The 18,831-nt window shown below is 39.7% G+C and overlaps 1 long non-coding RNA gene across 3 annotated transcripts; it reads right to left on the bottom strand.

Annotated features, from left to right (window-relative positions):
* Positions 1-402: 402 nt before the first annotated feature.
* On the bottom strand, positions 403-17,315 carry LOC128851291 (uncharacterized). 3 transcript variants are annotated; one of them, XR_008448616.1, is made up of 4 exons: positions 17,105-17,315; positions 15,175-15,255; positions 3,666-3,940; positions 403-2,779 (listed from the first exon to the last, which is right to left on the bottom strand). It is a non-coding gene; the product is annotated as an uncharacterized LOC128851291 (long non-coding RNA). The 3 variants fall into 3 exon arrangements; XR_008448614.1 differs by having other exon boundaries at positions 403-3,940; XR_008448615.1 differs by lacking the exon at positions 17,105-17,315 and adding an exon at positions 15,480-15,593 and having other exon boundaries at positions 403-3,940.
* Between the last annotated feature and the right edge of the window lie 1,516 nt (positions 17,316-18,831).

The raw sequence follows: 18,831 nt of genomic DNA, 5'->3' as shown, positions 1-18,831 counted from the left end.
ATAAATAACCTTGCTAAATCCCATCTAATTAAATCCAGTTACATTTCTAAACATATTTCTGTACCCAAAAACACTTCCATTTTTTTTCTGCTGTATTGCCTGGTACAGTAGAGAAATTATCTTTTCACTCTTATGAATTTTACTTCCTGGCTGCAAGAAAAATTCCTACTATACTTATATGTACAACCAAGCATAAATTGAGGCTTGCTATATACGACACTGTTTAACTCACTAGTAGTAATGATCACAGGAGACAGTGAAGGCACTTCATCTGGCCACCCTCTTTATGGTTATCAGACAAGCAGTCACCGTGTGTGCTCAGTAGGAAGCAGACAGCAGCACGAAGATAGGGAAATGAAACACTCTGCCAAAGACTTCAACCTGCTGTCAGCTCTGGCAAGATAAAGCATAAACATAATTAGATTTTCAGAGGCACAGGCTAGTTAGATCTCAAACTACCACACTACTTCTCAAGCAGAAAGGGCATCTGATTATAGCTATGTCAGGGCCCAGCAGGGTGTGAAGTGCAGCATTGCATTTTAAAGATCAAAAAACAGGTGATGGATATGCTTTTCACTTACAATATCAAATCCTCACAACATCTTTCCAATGAAATGGAGAATTATTTACAACAATATTAACTCTCGTGGTTTATGAAGTGAAATCTGCCACTAAGAACTGGCAAGAATTCTCTGCAACTTCAAAGACTGATAAAGTCAGAGAGGTAGAGGGCATGCATTTTGCTTAGTTACAGATCATCAGGATTGCTTCATTCCTCTCTGCAGACTTTATTTTACTACGGGGCTGCCCCTCCAGGTCACTGTCAGGATGCAGTGCTGCTTTGCTTAGGGGCACTGCAGCTCAGGTTGTGGCTCACCACTTCTTCAGCTTGCAGCAGGAGATGCAGACAGGGGGGAAGCCAGCAGTACCACAGTATCCTCTCTGATGGGGTGTTTTTTCAGTCAGCAGAGTGGCTTTACCTGCACCCCAGGTCTCCCTTCCCACTCCCTTCCCTTGGCTTCTTTCAACTGCAGCTGAGTGGAGAAAGAAAGTGTACGATGCTTTCACCCTCTCTTTCTGTCTGATGGTCTCTGACTCTGTAAAGCTGCACTGTCCAGTGTATTTAATTAGAGCATTCATCTTGCAAAGGATACATTTTATTTTTGTACCCGATATGAAGTACATACTGCAGTCTTCGTATGAATGGAACAGGATGCCAATTTATTTTCTTCAGGAATATTACAAAATCCTCTATTACTTTCATATCACCGATAGATTCATACCAACTTTTAAATCATTTTGTTTGGATTCTGCATCATTAAAATCTAAGCCCTGGAAAATAATTTTTCCCAAGGTATTTGAACTTTTACTTCAGATAAGGAAATGGAACACAACAGTGCATTCTTGCCATTTATATCTGAGAACACATAAAAGCAAGACTAATTGTATTTCCTAAAAATGTAGAAATGCATAAGTAAAAGAATTTCATGAAGCCTGAGATTGCCTCGCCTTGTATTACATCATTCACTTCCTAACATATTGTAAAACAAGCATGCATTTAGTGTTTCAACTATATTTCTCTTCAAATGCTTTTTAAAACTTCGTACACATGCAATTACATCATTATGTGTTTCCTTACTGCCATTTTTAACTTTCTAGCCAACTGAGAAAGATGCAGATATTATGGACAAAGTGATCTGACTGGTTGTAAAGAGTTCTTAAAGAGAAAGCTTCATAGACTGTACTTCCACAGTTTAGCAAAGAAAAATCAGAGTCATTTTAAGCACTTAATATCTAATTCTATAGTAAGAAAATGTTAAAGAATTTAGAGTACAAAAAAATTTAAAGAGTTCTTCAATCTGATATAGAAGAAATAAAAGAAATAAATGGATTTCAATAACATCCATTGAAGTTTCTTTGAAGCTGACTGACTAATTTGCTGAAGTGACTAATTAAACAGTGCAGTAATGATAGCAGCAAATCTGGCGTCTCTTGGTGTTTCCTGCCTTTTTTTTGAAAGCCATTTAGTTAATCAAGTTGTTGTTCTGAGCCCATGTGTAATCAAATTACATTTTAGAACCCAAGCTTCTCAGGAGGTCAGTACTTATTGTTTCTTTTTGTATTAAAAAACCCCCAAACATAAAGTTCAGACTTTACTGATTTTATTTCTGCTTGTGTGTCCCAGTTGTGATGGTACATTCAGAATTAAGAGCAAGCTCCTGTGCCCTGGCTCTAACGATCAACTTAGGGGGATCCACACTTCTCTTACACAGGCACCGTTTGCACCTGTCAGAAATACACCAAGAATTTTGGCAATTCCAGCTAGCTCCAGCCTGCTTTTTGATGGTAAGTGTCTAGTTATATAACCAAAGGGAAAGACCAGGTAATTAAGTAAGTATTAAAATACAACCATAACATCCATTCATGCAAAGCAAATAGGTTAGATGGCAATTATTCTCCCCAGACTCCAAACTCCTACTTTCTACGCTTAGGTTAGTGAATTCCCTTTAGCAAATTCTTGCAAGATTAAACACGGGATACAAATACTCAGGGGGATATGGACCTGGCAACAGTATCTATCCTCTTATTTGGAAGAAACCCAATGTGCCCTCCAGCTACTGGCAACTCTGAAGGGAGGTTTATTGCCTGTTTCGCTCTGAATTTTTCCCATTGGGGATGTAACAAGGGTTATGGAGGGAGAGAAGTATCCTTTTAAATGTATCATAAAAATACTGCAGATTACAAATTCCTCTGGCACAGTCTTAGAGGTTTTCTTTCTCTGTGAAGAAAAAATAAAAATATTTTTAAATAATTGTCTCAGAATCAGACCTGTTTTTTTATTAGCTAGGGTTATATGAAACTGCATGGTTATATGAGACTACAGTTCATATAACATCTGTCAGTTTTTTATATTCATGGCTACATTGTTTACAACAAGGTGATGAAAACTCAAGAAACAAATTGTCTTTAGATTAATGTACACAATTATTGTAGTTAACTATGTCCTTTTGAATGAAGAAAATGAGAACACCTTAGCTGCGAGAAAGCACTTTTTTTTAGACAGACATCAGGGTTTTTCTTCTGAGGAACTTTAATACATTGCAAAAAGGCTTTTATGGGTGCTCAGTTAGTTTTTCAAACAAGGAGAGGACAGCAACAGGAGAATGGTCAAATGTTCCTCTATAGCTAAAGCTCAGCCAGAAGTGAACATCCCCACTATGCTGTCCCAGTCTCAGGCCCTTCAAAATTGGTTCTCCATCCCCAGATCTGGTGTATGAGTCATTTTCCTCAATGATATGGGGCGACTCACATATTCGCTATTTTCTCTGAGTCAGGAAGCCAAGAGAGGAAGGCTCACTGCTGGGCAGGATGTGCTTGTTATTGCTGGTCCTGCCTGCAGTGAAGCAAAGGCAGAGCTGTTTACAGTTTGACATTGTTTCCTAGCAAAATCTGTTTTTTTAAAATATTATCATGTTATTAAAGTTCACCAAGAATTTTTAGCCAGTGCAAGTGATATAGTCTGACTGCCAGACACAATTCATAAATGTGAAACTGGCCTAAAGCTCTTGCATTATGGCTTTTACTAATGCGGACACGTAGGACAGGTTTTGGATAGTTAGAGCACATTCTGCTGAACCTAGGCACAAAGAAGAGTCTCATCTTACTCCAGTAAATCTGGATGAGACATTTCTGGGCCAGCTTTTCACACTCTGAACCTTCAGTTTTCCAGAAGTTTCCATTCCAGATGCGCATCCATGATGTTAATTTCTTGAATCAGAACAAAATGTAAAATAATAGTCTTTGAAAACATTGAAAATAATTTCGTTGTGGAAATTCTAGATATTCAAATAGCTCTGTTAACTGGAATTATTTTACTGTCTGCTGTGTGATCCGGCCTCTTCTTTGAAAGGGTATTTAGAATTCTGAGTGCCACTTTCACCTAAAAAAAAGAGACAAAGCAGAAAACGGAATCAGATGTGATCAAAGGTTGATAAAACTGGGAACACTCAATCTACCAGAAAAACAGATATTATATTAGTGTACAAATATGTAAAAAAGTGGTTAGCCAGGAATTATGCCATTGCAATTAGTCACTGCAGGCAGAACAAAGCCATGAAGCAAAGTTCCTGCAGGGAATACTGAAATTAAATATTAGGGAGGGAATTTTACTCACTGTAAACAAATGGAGCTGCCAAGTCAAATTGCAGACTTGTGGTAATTGAATGTATTTTAGGCTGGACCAGGCATCCAATGGCAGATGAGGAATAAAAAAATTAACATCCCACACCACCACCCATATATGAAATAAAGGGAAAGAATAAGTCACGTATTTACAGCTTCAGAACAGCGGACTCAAGGTGAGTCACAAAAAAATAGATCTTCCCAAAATCAAAATAAACAAAGGAAATCCACCTAAATCCACTTATATAAGTAAATTTATTTTTTAAAGCAACAAAGAAAAGAGAGAAACCACAAATGAGGCATGACTCAGGATGTTTACTGAACACATTGGTAGTGAAAGATACTCATAATTCCTTGAAAAATAACAACTTGGCTTCAGGTTTGTGAAGGAAATTTTCACAGTCATGTTTTGCTTTAAGATGGAACATCACAAAATGAGTAATTTATGACAGTTTCAAACAACTGGAGGGGCATAAATTGGTCGAAGGCAGAAAAGAGAGGCTACTCTAGTGTAACATTTCAGATACTGTTTGGAAGGAGAGGGTCTAAAGTAAGGAATATGCTAAATTAAAAATACTGCTGTCAGAAGTGACAGCATTCAAAAATTTACACTTCTTCTTAGAAGTGACTTACAGACCTTCATAAAGACGGAAAAGGTGCACCGAGGATGGTCTAGCCGCACCATAAAATCACAGAATGGTTTGAGTTGGAAGGGACCTTAAATATCACCCGGTTCCAATCCCCCTGCCATGGACAGGGACACCTTCCACCAGCCCAGACTCCCCAAGGCCCCATCCAACCTGGCCTTGAACACCTCCAGGGATGGGGTATCCACAGCTTCCCTGGGCAACCTATGCCAGTGTCTCACCACTCTCCTTGTGAAGAAATTCTTCCTAATGTCTAACCTAAATCTTCCATCTTCCAATTTAAAACCATTCCACCCCATCCTATCATTCCATGCCCTTGTGAAAAGTCCCTCCTCAGCTTTCTTGTACACCTCCTTCAGGTACTGGAAGGCTGCTAGATGGTCTTCCTGGAGATTTCTCTTCTTCAGGCTGAATGACCATAAATCTCAACTTGTCCTCTTGGCACATACTGAATTGCCAAGAATGTTAAAACTTCTAATAGAAGCAAGAATTGTAAAAGTGATCATGTTAATGATGATAAGACGTGAATAGTATATAAAAAATCAGTAAATAAATATGTATTCAACTAAACCACCCTGGATGCGTTTGACACAGTGAAACTTTCTGGAAGTAATTTTTCCTGAGTTATATTTTCTGTAAAAGATTCAAGCTAGACCTGTAGGGGTTTTCATGGTTCTAGATTAAGGCACAAAAATGGAAATGGAATTTCTCCTGTGGAGATTTTAGGTCCATAAAAGAACCCTTCTTGTTGACCTCCTCACAGCTTATGGAAAGGTTTAGTTCACAAACACATAACTCCTTGGGTTTGTACTTCTGATCTGAATTCTGCCTTTATAAGCAAATCCTCAGCCCAGTTTACTGCTTCTTATTCAGTACCTCAGTAGTCTCACATATTGAACATGCCTTGGCATCAGCACATGCCAAATTCACCACTTTTGACCTGAGTAACGTATCTTTTTATGTCCTGTGCTTGAAAGACAAATCAACTATATTATTTCTATAAAAAGAGTAGAACTCTTCATCCCAGTAGTCCAGATTCCTTCATTTTTTGCCTAACTCCTAATGTTCTATGTAAATATATATTGGAGTTCATTCTTCCTGATCACAGGAAACAGACGAGGAACTAAGACTAGTACTGTGAGTTCTAAAACGAAAAAAACAAAGCCTGGTCAAACTACATTTGCATCTTCATTTGCCCAGTTTTAAACATTCTGTATACTAACAACAAATGTAGACCTTGCATCGCTCTGTTCTAGCCCTCTCCTACTTTGTCCTAGCCCTCTCCTATTTTAAAATGGACCTCTGGGCCTCTCATGGTCTAGCTGTCAAAATAAGATCAGGATGATTAGGGAGAGTTTCTATTCACTTACTGAGAGCTGAATGATAATTCACACTAAATGTTAAAAGGCAGACCTATACATGCACACACCTTCACCAGAGTCCAGGGCTAGTCAGTCCTTGATGCTGTCAGTCCTCTACTGGCAGAAGCTTTGCCAAAGATAGTTAGGAATTCTGTGAGAAGAGGTCTAGCAGGGGCAGGGGAGGAGGGACTCACCTCTGCAGAGACAGCATGGAATGGCGCAAATATATCAACAGCCCCAGTGGCAGAAGGGCAAGAGCAAATTTGATGAAGTACAGGGTAGACATACCAAGAACATGTAATCTCTCTGAACTTCAAATATCTGTGTGTGCTCAGCAACATATTCCATTTTACTTACTGCCATTTATCAGGTATAACAGTAAGTTTTCTTTGCTTAAGAAAAATACAGCATACGTGACTGTACTTAAGGGTTGTAGCTTCAGATACGGAGCCTACCAGAGGCAGTTTTAATGTTGTGACATTCTTTCTAGAATGACTGAGACAAGGAGATAGCCCTCCAAAAGCGTATCTGGAAGGAAGCAGTACTGCAAAGACAAACAAAAAACCTGAAGAAAATACCAATAATGGAAGATTTTGGAAGGGACATCCAATAGATAGGAACATTCTCATTAGTTTCATAAGAAAGTTGAAGAGCTTCTAACAAATTAATATCTGAGAACATTAACTTCTCTGTAGGGCAGAGCCTAAACAAAGAGGTAGATAGGTTTGCTGCTCAGAATCATAGCAATAGCAAGAGAATGCAAAGATGATGACTGCCCTGCAATATAGTCTTACTAATGGCGTCTGCTAATCTATGGACCAGCCAAATCAAATGCATTCTAAATGCATAAAACAGACACAACACAGAAACTTGCACCCATTAACCACAGTTTTGTGGGCATGATTCAGAAATATGTCACCTCTGGTACTCTTACGAAAAAGAGGTGGTAGAAATGTCACAAAGTCCAGACTATTTTTAACAATCCCATACATACAAGGAAACCAGCCTCTGTGGATAGCAGCACTGAGTTCCAAAAGAGAACCAAGGAAATATGATTGTCACTTTCTGGCCTTTACTCAACTGAAATCCCAAAATCAAAATGTTTCTAGTGCTAACAAATGAAGAGGAAGTTACTGAGAAATTATGGCTCTATTAAAAGACCAGTCAAAAATAAGGAAACAAAGCAAAACCTGCTTTAGGATCTCAGGATCCATGAGGAATCTGCCCTATTTTTCTACTGTAAGTGGAAAAAGAGGTGAGAAGAAAATGTAGACACTTGATGTTTGTCACCCTGAAGACAAACAAAAAGATGAACCTTGGCAGAAGAAGCCATGTTTCTCTCCCCTCCATGATCCTGAAAACATCCGAAACTTCTATTTTTTCTTGTATGTGTAGCCTTACCTGGAGCTTATACGGTTAAAAAAGGGGGCTCTGTATTTCAAAAGCTCGCTTATGGAGTGGAAGAGAGTGAGAGAAGATGTGCTAATTAATGTCAGTCCCATGCTTGTCCATCCCTAGTACAGAAGATATCTTGAGGTAAGACATTGTCTAGATTACAGATCAGCACACTTTCAATTCACTTTCTCAATCACTCTGGCACAGGATGCAATTTAAATTCAAGTAGATGGGTGATGACACAGTACTACCCCTTCTGAATTTCATTACAGATTTCCAAGCGCCGGCTCACTACAATGTAATCACAGTTGATTTGATTCTTGGTATGTTCAATTGGGTTGTGCAATAACCTTTGTGTTTATATATAAAATGATATTTCTATTGCAGTTTATTAAAGTACTGAGACAAACTCTTGGGTGGAAAACTATTAAAGTCTGCAAAGAAGTTCCTCAAATCTGACAGGGATAAAAACCTCCTTTTACTTCAGTAGAGATGATTCAATCAGACCAGGGAATCATGATGAATAAGCCATTTCAAAGAGACACTCCTCCGGAATGAGCTGAAGCTGTGTACAAAGACAGTAGTGGAAACAACCACTGCATCAATCAAAATATGTTCATAATCTTGGAGAACTCTTATGCAACTAAACTAATACCAGCTGGAATCCGCAAGGGCTCTGATTGTGATGTGTCACATGGAAAGCAATTGTGCTGGTATGGAGCTAGAGCCTATCATTCTGTGATCTGACTGTAGGGCTCCTGCCAAGATTAAAAATGAAGCACAATGTTGAAAACTCTGGGAAAGTACAGATGCATCATGAAGTGTTTCACAAAAGAGCCAAGGAGCAAAGAACAAGGAAGACTACATGTTTTAGAAATACGTTCTGCAACAAAATTAGTATCTGAGATCAGGAAAACAAATTCAGACTAGATGGAAACAAGAACATACTCTTTGGAGAAGAAATACAGGATGATAGTGGTTCCAAAAACAGAACAATTTCTAGAGTGAATAGAGTGAACTTGTATGTCCCCTTAGGGGGACTGATGGCAAAGGGAAATGCACTTTATTATCATGTGCTCTAGCTGGGACGTAAAAGCTCACTACAGAAACATACAATATATGGAACATCAATGCCTGTTCAAGTTGAGAAACTAGATATTATTGGTAGATATTAGACATTTTAAAAAAAAAAAAAAAAAAGTCTGGAATTACACCATCCTGAAAAAATACTCTTCAGTTTTTGACATGATGTAGCAATTGTCAGAATATAGACATGTCTGCTAAGACCTGGCAATCTTGCACCAAAGTCTTATCTGAGAGATGCAGAGGTGAGCTGCCTCTGACAGGAGATCAATTTGACAGATATAATCTAAATGACATCAATGTTTTCTCAACACAAATATCTGAGCATATTTGACTTCTTCAAAAATGAAATCCTAGCAGCTCAGGAGCGAGCCATCCCCATGTTCTGGAAAAGGAGCCGTCGGGGGAAAAAAAACAGCTTCGTTGAATAGGGAGATTTTGAGAGGCATGAAAAAGAAGGGGAATGTCTATGAGCTTTGGGAGAAGGGACAGGCGTCTTGGATGGACTACAGGGAGGAAGTGAGATCATGCAGGGAAAAAATCAGGAGGGCTAAGGCCCAAATAGAAATCGAACTGGCTAAGTCTGTGAAAGATAATAAAAAATCTTTCTATAAATACATTAACAATAAAAGGAGGACGAGGGAGAATATTCAGTCCCTATTGGATGCAGAAGGAACAACAGTGACAGGGGATGAAGACAAGGCTGAGGTACTTAATGCCTTCTTTTCCTCAGTCTTTAATAGTAAGGGAAGTTTTTCCCTCTGTGTACAAACCCAGGAGTTAAAGGAGCAGAATGAGGCTCTCATGACCCAAGAGGAGGCGGTTAGAGACTTACTTGCCCAGCTAGACACCCACAAGTCTATGGGGCTGGATGGAATCCACCCAAGAGTATTGAAGGAGCTGGCAGATGTGCCTTCCAAAACCATTTCCATCTTCCAGCTGTCCCGAATGACTGGAGGCTGGCTAATGTTGTGCCCATCTACAAGAAGGTTTGCAGGGAGGATCCGGGGAACTACAGGCCTATCAGTCTGACCTCAGTGCCGGGGAAAGTCATGGAACAGGTAATCTTGAGTGCTATCATGAAGCATACGCAAGAGAACTGGGTGATCAGGCCCAGTCAATACGGGTTCGCAAAAGGCAGGTCTTGCCAAACTAACCTGATCGCCTTCTATGACAAAGTGACTCACCTACTGGATGGGGGAAAGGCTGTGGTTGTAGTCTTCTTGGACTTCAGTAAAGCCTTTGACACAGTTTCTCACAGCATTCTGCTTCAGAAACTGTCAGCCTCTGGCCTGGACAGGCGCACACTCTCCTGGGTTGAAAACTGGTTGGATGGCCGGGCCCAGAGAGTGATGGTCAATGGAGTTAACTCCAGCTGGAGGCCAGTTACAAGTGGAGTTCCTCAGGGCTCAGTACTGGGTCCAGCCCTGTTCAATGTCTTTACCAATGACCTGGATGAAGGCATTGAGTGCATCCTTATCAAGTTTATGGATGACACTAAGCTGGATGGAAGCGTGGATCTGCTGGAGGGTAGGGAGGCTCTGCAAAGGGATCTGAACAGGCTGGACCGCTGGGCTGAGACCAATGGCATGAGGTTTAACAAGGCCAAATGCCGGGTCCTGCACTTGGGGCACAACAACCCTATGCAGTGCTGTAGACTAAGAGGTCTGGCTAGAAAGCTGCCTGGAGGAGAAGGACCTGAGGGTGTTGGTTGACAGATGACTGAACATGAGCCAGCAATGTGCCCAGGTGGTCAAGAAGGCCAATGGCATCTTGGCTTGTATCAGAAACGGTGTGACCAGCAGGTCCAGGGAGGTTATTCTCCCTCTGTACTCGGCACTGGTGAGACCGCACCTTGAGTACTGTGTTCAGTTCTGGGCCCCCCACCACAAGAAGGATGTTGAGGCTCTGGAGCGTGTCCAGAGAAGAGCAACGAAGCTGGTGAGGGGACTGGAGAACAAGTCTTATGAGGAGCGGCTGAGAGAGCTGGGGTTGTTTAGCCTGGAGAAGAGGAGGCTGAGGGGAGACCTTATTACTCTCTACAACTACCTGAAAGGAGGTTGTGGAGAGGAGGGAGCTGGCCTCTTCTCCCAAGTGACAGGGGACAGGACAAGGGGGAATGTCCTGAAGCTCCACCAGGGGAGGTTCAGGCTTGACATCAGGAAAAAATTTTTCACGGAAAGGGTCCTTGGGCACTGGAACAGGCTGCCCAGGGAGGTGGTCGAGTCACCTTCCCTGGAGGTGTTTAAAGGATGGATGGGTGAGGTGCTGAGGTGCATGGTTTAGGGAGTGTTAGGAATGGTTGGACTCGATGATCCAGTGGGTCCTTTCCAACCTGGTGATTCTATGATTCTATGAATCTATGACTTTTATGACATTTGTACTGAATGTACAATCCCTTCTTTTGCTTAATTGTTAAGAGGGTCAGCTAAAAGATGAGGAAAAAAAACTGCTAGGAAATGATGCTTGAATAACCATCTACGATAAAGGTGGAAATGCTGTTAGAAGAGCACAAACTCTACTTGGAATTTCAATTAACATGAACCAAAGTAGAACAGGTTCAATCAGAAGCAAAGCCTAATCAAGCTACAATCATTATAAGATATGCACAGTGTCATAAGTTCACAAGGTGAATCACAAATTCTTGTTAGATGTCTGATGGGAGTGAAATTGATGAGACCACTCTTGATTTTATGCCAACCTTATCTCTGAAAGAAACATGCACTGAAGTACTGAGAGTGACATAAAATTGTTATGTTGAGCTTCATCAAGTGACAGAAACTCTCCTGGCAGTTCCAGCAGCACAGATGAAGGCTGACAGAATATAAAAGCTTAGATTCTGTTTCATTATAGAGCTCCAGTATGACAGACAGTTAGGATCTGTGATTTATTTCAGTCAACCAAGTTGGTCATCATAAAATTGTGCACGGTAACAGAAATATTTTGGGAATATTCAACTAAAGTAAGAAATGTAAAATTTAAAGTACTGCAATCTGAAAATTGGAAGTAATCAAAACAGAATTTATTTTGACTGTTTTATAACCAATAATGCTATTATGTCTGTGTTGGGTGGGAAATCAGGACGGATCCAGAACTCAGCGATCTAAGTAAATAAATATTAAATAAATAACTATTAAATATATACGTGTTAACTCCACCCCATTCAAATGGGACAACAGGCATATCAAGTCAATCTGTTGTGTACCACAGGAAGTATTTTTTAAGTCAAGTACACACATATTACAGAAGAATAAGACATTATCTTCTCAAAGTTCAAGAAGAGGTGAAGGCAATAAGTGAGTCAACCACTTTGCTCATTGAGGCTTGAGGTTGACAGAGCAATGAGAAGGTATTGGGAAAGAAAAGCCCAAGGGCATCAGACAAGCAGTTGATTATTATTCTGTTTTAAGAATCTCTATTTTTGCCTGATTATTAGTTGTTCTGGAAGAGTTTTAGAGGTCACTACACCTTCAAGATACACCGCTGCATTGTACAGAGGCTCACAGTTCACTATCATGGTCACATACAACTGAGGCAGGGAGCAGTTGAGACTGTGTCTGCAGAGCAGCTCATTACTTCAGCACAACTCCCACAAGAGCTGGGATCTGCCTCAACAATAATAGCAGACATGAATAACATTTCCATAGGTGCTACTTGGTTTATAACATCAATTTACTGCTAGCCAGACCTTTCAATTTCATATTTTAAAGCAGAAATCTGGGCAGTAGCTGGCAAGCTTCTTAAATTATTGCTTCTTTTTCTCCTTTGATTCCATGATGCCACAACTGCCTCTCCTGCTTAAGCCAATGACAGCTTAACTTTGCAATGATGCGTTTCCCAAAAAAAATTTCAAAGCCTTCACAAACTTGCCTGGCATACAAAATAACTCCGTTTTTCTTGTCCCAAATTAAGTACATCACAGTGACTTAACTAAAAAGAAGACAAGGCTTTCCCTTTCTTCTTCATAGTCTCTCCATTCTTTCTCTCAGTTTGCTCTACTTGAGACACATACCTTTCCTAACCACACCTCTCTCAGTAACAGGCCTCCTATGGGATAAGGATTGCTGGAGCAACAAAAAGATTGCGAGAATTTTGCACAGTAGCAAGTTGAATGGACTTTTCACTATCTAGTTCCAGCCCTGGTTTCTTCTTCCCTCATATGTGTTTGAAATCCCACTTCACAAGGTCCCTTAGGAGGAAATTTTTAAAATACTACCCACAATATAAAGAATTAGTTTGCCTTTTTTGTTTGCTGTGCAGGGGAAAGAATTCTTCCATTACCTTGGATATTAAGCAGCTGTGTTCATCTGATTTACTGATGACAGGACATCATAGGTCTATAAAACGGGCATGATGGAGGATAAAAGATGCTGTTAAAAGGGTTTTAGATATGTATATGTTTAAAATCTAGGTTTTCTGCAGAGGCAGAAAACAACTATTTACCTCTGTTTAAAATTATAAAAGACTGTGATAAAATAGCAATAAAGGCACACTGTGAGTAATTTTCCCTTAACATGAAATCCAATTAATAAGAAATCAGGTCTGTATCATTGGAAACAAAAGCCTATGGAAGCAACATAAGTGCATAGAAGGACCACAGATGAGATGGCACTAAGCTCTTTTTCATTGGAGTACACAGAGAGAAACACAAGCAGTGCTCTTAGAGTCATAGACGAAAACATTTCCCAGAAATTGCTATTAGATCCTGACCTTCCAGCAGGACAAGTCAGCACATGATTCTGTGCTCAAGGGACAACATAATAATAAGATGAAGCAACACAGAAAGTGCTCTAGGGACCATACAGTAATCAGACAAAGCAACACAGAAAGTTCAGACTTTTGAAAAAGAGATGTTAGTACCTGGTAATCCACCCACATTCAAAAGCCCAGCCAGGCTGCATGCAGAAAGCACTTGGCGATGCATGCGGGCAGCCAGTCTAACCTGCTGGCTCACGCAAGGTCGCAAGCAGCACGCTGCATGAAAGGAAACCCAAAACCTTAGTTACTTGTCTGCACCGGTCTGCAAGAAGCAGGTGATCTTGTGAACTGTATCAGTCCCTAAGCTATTAAAAAAATTAATCTATTTTCTCTTTAAATTAGAAAAAAACTCTAAAAATAAACACTTTGTAAATATATTCCATTTTGAGTTCACATCATAATTTAAAAAAAGAAGTTTTTTTTTTGTAAAACCTATCAAAAAAGATTTCTGTACTGGTTTTCAGTTTGGCAGACCAAGCTTTACTTATAAATAAAGAGCTTGCCCAAAAAATGCAGGAGCAGATTAAACAACATAGAGTAGAGAGACATAAATTCAAGCACTGAAGCCCATGATAAACTCACAGGTAGTCCTATGGTTTTACAAATAATGTATACTTTAGTTTAACCATGTATTTAACTAACTCATTACTTTCTCGTAAGACACATATGTCTCATTTTCACATTTTAACAGTTTTTTTTTTTTAAAATACTGTGTTGAAACTATTGCTATTTTGAATGATTTAATTATCAAAAACTAGCAATTTTTTTACGTTAGAATACTTACAGAATTTATTGCGGGTCAGAGTCTTTCATTGTCTCTGGCTGGAATATATACATCTGATCAACCTTAATGACCCTTCCCTACATGCAAACTCCCTGAATCTAAGCACATATTGTTATGGAACCACAGTCATTTAAATGTGTAAATGACAAATTGTTATGTCTTCAACTGACAAGTAGAAAAAAGTGATGCCAGGAAAATAAATGAGATTTCATTCACCTTTCTTTTTGGGCACACAGCCTTGTGAAACCTAATATTTTAACAGAATTTGGCCACATTGATTGAAATGAGGTAACATCAAAATAAATAGTATGAAATTATGCCTGTGGGGTGGCAGCGAACTTAGCAATCACAAAAGCACATCTTGGTTTTTGATGGCTTTTGCAATCTTTCAGATTGCACTGACTTTAGCAGGAAAGTAAGTCTGATCAATATCTTAAATGTAGCTGCATAAAGACATCAGTTTCTTACTTGTACTGCCTCCATTGCCATAATATTCACTCTTTACCTTGTCTATCATGGTCCTGGCAGGGGTTCTTTCCTGCTTATTTAAAAGAATAAATAAAACAGATGTCTAAAGACAACATTAATATTAGGTCAAGGCTAGCCTTAAGATATCTGCAAAAGTCTAATTGTAGTTTTAGCTACTAGTCAAAGATGAAGACAAAAGAAAAGTTGGAGCCTACTTGCCTGCAGAATGTAAGCCATGATATCCACAAATGTACCACTTCAGAACCTCTTTTGCACTGAGATAATTAGCTGCTGGAAAGGTAAACAGGTTGTACATACATCCAGCTAGGATGTATGCATAGATGCATGCTACAGAGAGCCAAGAGCTGCAGGGTAAGAGCATACAACTCACAAGAATCAATTTAACACATTCAAGGACAGGCAGAAGTCACAGTTACTCAAACACATTGCTTCACTGCTGGTTCTGACTTTGTCTGTTATGGACGTCTATACCCACCTTTTGTGGATGCCTTTGTCTTCCTGGGCAATTGTTATACGTGATGGAGCCTTGCTTTTCTGGAGATGGCTGAGCACCTACCTGCCAATGGGAAGTAGGGAATTAATTAGTTATTTTGCTTTGCTTACATGCACGGCTTTTGCTTTACCTATTAACCAGTCTTTATCCCACAAGTTTTTCTTCTTTTACTCTTCCAGTTCTCTCCCCCATCCCACCGGGGGAAGGTAAGCAAGCAGCTGCATGGGGCTTAGTTGCCAGCAGGAGTTAAACCAGGACAAGCCTGAAGAAAGGAAACTAAATGTTACCTCTCACAGTGAGGAGAGCTCTGTAGGTAGGTAAGGTTGAGACAGGCAGCCCTGAAGTTACGGGCAGAATCTGGAGCAGCGATTTGCAGTCAGCAGGCACACAGCTGCCCTTGGGGTCAGAACAGAGGGTCAGAGCAGCAGTGCCCTGGGACTGCACATGGCGATGACAGAGAGATCAGCTGGAAGGGGAGATTTTGAAAGCAGCAGCTCTGCAATTTCCTCCGCAAGAAAAATTTAGTTGGAAGAACAGAATGTACTCAGAACTCTAATATAGAGAAGTAGAAGCTCTAGAGAGGGAGGGTTTTTTTGTGGTTTTTTTTTTTTTTTCTTTTGTTGTTGTGTCCATGAGCAGCTGAAGAGCAAGCCTCATTCAGAGAAAGGCAACAGAAAATAGCTTAATGATAATCTCTCTACCTTTCCATTATGAACTGTTTCAGGGTGTCATTCACTTTGAGATACATGAGCCTCTCATCATATCAAGCAATCCTAGCCAATTGCCATACTGTGTCACAACTACTTTTGCCCAGGACTGTTAGTTCTTCCACAATCAGTGGATTATAGCAGGATATTTCTTTGACACAGCATACTTTAATAATTCCCGCTACCACCTCAGAAACATTAGAAGGCTAGAGAGAGACAGTGACAGGAAGTATTAATGCTGTAGTGAATATTCACTCCTAAAGGCTTAATCCATTGTGCATGGTTTTTGGCTTTACCTTGGCTGTGTAATCGCCTCACCTCGATTATTTCTGGGTTTAGTTTTCACATTTTCTGTTCTAGATCTATTCCTGATGCTTGGCTGGGCTGAAAAGGGAGGGAGAAGAATGACCATTTTGGCCCAGAATGCCTGTATAGATAAGATACTTTAGAAACTCAGCAGGAAGGGAGATCATCCAGTGAAAATTATGTCTCTGTGATACCCTTATCTGGTCAGACTTCCTCATGTCTCTAATCTGTAGAAGCTCTACCAAGTGATAAATCTCAATGGTCCAAACAAACCCCGAGCATCCTGATCACATCTCTTCTCTACTCCTGTGCAGTGCTGGCAACTCTATGGGAAATACAGCCATAAAGCCCATTTATCCACCCATCAAGACACCACTGTCTTTTGGAAATACTCAGGGAAACCGTCTGGATCATTTACTATCTCCTTTTTTATCAGCAGAAAGAAGAACATGGGACAGAAACACAGCCTTCATCTATTAATAAACTGGAGACCAAAGTTACCTGCAAGCTGATTTCTGAATCTACCACTACAAAATTGTTTTGCGTAATGCACCCGATATTATCCATTAATCATAATGACTGTGCCTATCAGACTCCATGTTCACCTTCAAGATGAGAGAGGAGCTCCAGACGGTGGCTGAGATCTTTAACTTTCCTATTACATCTCAGTCTGCAAGTGAGAGTTGGCACACTCAATAACGAGAGTATAAACAATACTTCTGGGGACAACCATACTATATTTCTTTTTGACTTTTTTGATTCTTTAACCTTTCTACATTCTTAACCACATTCACGCAAGCAAGCAAGTTTTATAGGAAGAAAATACTAAAAGAAACAATAAGTATATTAGCATAAAGCCTATTTACATAGCAGCAGCTTCTCCAGAAATAAAGACCCACCTCATGACAGAAAGAGGAACAGTGAACTTCGTTGCTCTGATACAGTGCTCATCCATGCTAATGCTCACTCCATCTGCCAGAATATCCCATTTCCCAGAAAGTAAGCATATGAGAGATGATGCAGAAGAGACTGTAATTTGCAAGCAGGTGTAAAAGTGAAGCCATCAAAGGTTTTAACATAATAGTAATTTTTCACCAAGATAAAGATAGACATGCATCCTGGTGCTAAAAGTAACATCACTGAGCCCAAAAAACTTCAGCATTCCAGAAGAGCAGGAAGTGCAAGCATACACAAAGTATCAAAAATGGAAACTAAAGGCAAGCTTTAACTAACCCCTTTTCTGACTCCATTTGTAAAGCAGGTTGGTATTTTAGAAGCTCACGAACTACATGAATGGTTCTACATAATGATTTCAAGTAAAAGAGAGGTAAAAAAACTCCACCAAAAATTTGACAGAACAACAAAAAAAATTTATTAAGGTTGCTCATGATAGCCATTTCTTTCCATAATGTAGTTTCAACCTTTGTCTTCAGAGCCTGTCCACAGCTACTTGCTCTCTCCATTGTTTCTCTCCTATTGTCTTTATTACTAGCATTTCTGACCTGCTCATGTTGATAAAAAAACCTGTACTTGCATTAGCTTCTGGGTGGTTTTTTTTTGCTTTCTAGTCAGCAGGAAATGTAGATTGATTAGTTTACAGAACTCTTCTAATGAGAGAAGCAAACAGGAAAATTACATTATTTTCATTTTACATTTAGGTCAGTAAGTATTTAGTCCAATGATTACACTTAATCTTTGTTCTGGAGTCTAGACTAACTTCCTCTGAAATTTCTGTCTCCTACACCGAATGTAGGATTATTGCAGTAAGACTTGATGCACACACAAAGTCCTGGTCTTAGGCTGGAGCATAGCTTTCTAAGGTAGTTTTTTACTTTTCTACCAGCTAGTAAGTAATCCAAACTTCCTCTTCAGTGTTTAGCCAAATTGTATATTAAGCTAAGTCAGCAGTGAGAATTGGTACAAATATTCTGGTTTACCTTTTCGCCTACATTCTTTTGGGGACAATAGCACATTCAGTGGAACAGAGACTAATTTTCAGTGACACAGATTTTTGTTTATAAAGAAGAAATGATGTTCAGAAAGATATCAGAAAGATTTGCTTTCTCGTTTGTCTGACATAATATGTGTCTGGATTCAAAAGCTGATTTATATTTTTATATATTTATATAAAAATAATAATAAAAAAAATCCAGAATCACTTCACTCCCATTCGTCATATCTGGGAAGCTTTGCTGTGTACAGTGTTTCTAGTCTTACTCCTCTGCCCCTTAATTGCACACAGAATATTCTCAATTAAATTTTGCTCATTTGAAAGCTGATGAAGCTCAGGCTGTTCTCAGCAGATAATTAAATTCCTTGGCTTTCAGACTCCAACAGATCCTTAGAGGATCAACACAGCAGAGGACTCTATCACTCTACTTTAAGGCACCTGGCCTCTAATGCAACCTTCCAAGCCCCAGGGTTGCATTTTTTGGTTCCATACACAGCTCTCTGCGAGACAAAGGCCATGTCGAAAAGCACTCCAAATATCCTGCAAGATGAGCAAAGCAGTATGTAGACTTCCATCAAGAGAGTAGTAAGATTATCTGAATTTCTGCTCCTTCACTCCATCCTCTCACAGTTTATCATTCTTGCTTCATAGTACTGCCAGCGGCCCCAGATCTGC

This window comes from Cuculus canorus, chromosome 2 (assembly GCF_017976375.1).
Source record: "Cuculus canorus isolate bCucCan1 chromosome 2, bCucCan1.pri, whole genome shotgun sequence".
NCBI lineage: Eukaryota > Metazoa > Chordata > Aves > Cuculiformes > Cuculidae > Cuculus > Cuculus canorus.
Note: the sequence above shows the minus strand (reverse complement) of the source record. Positions and strands in the feature narration are given on the sequence as shown.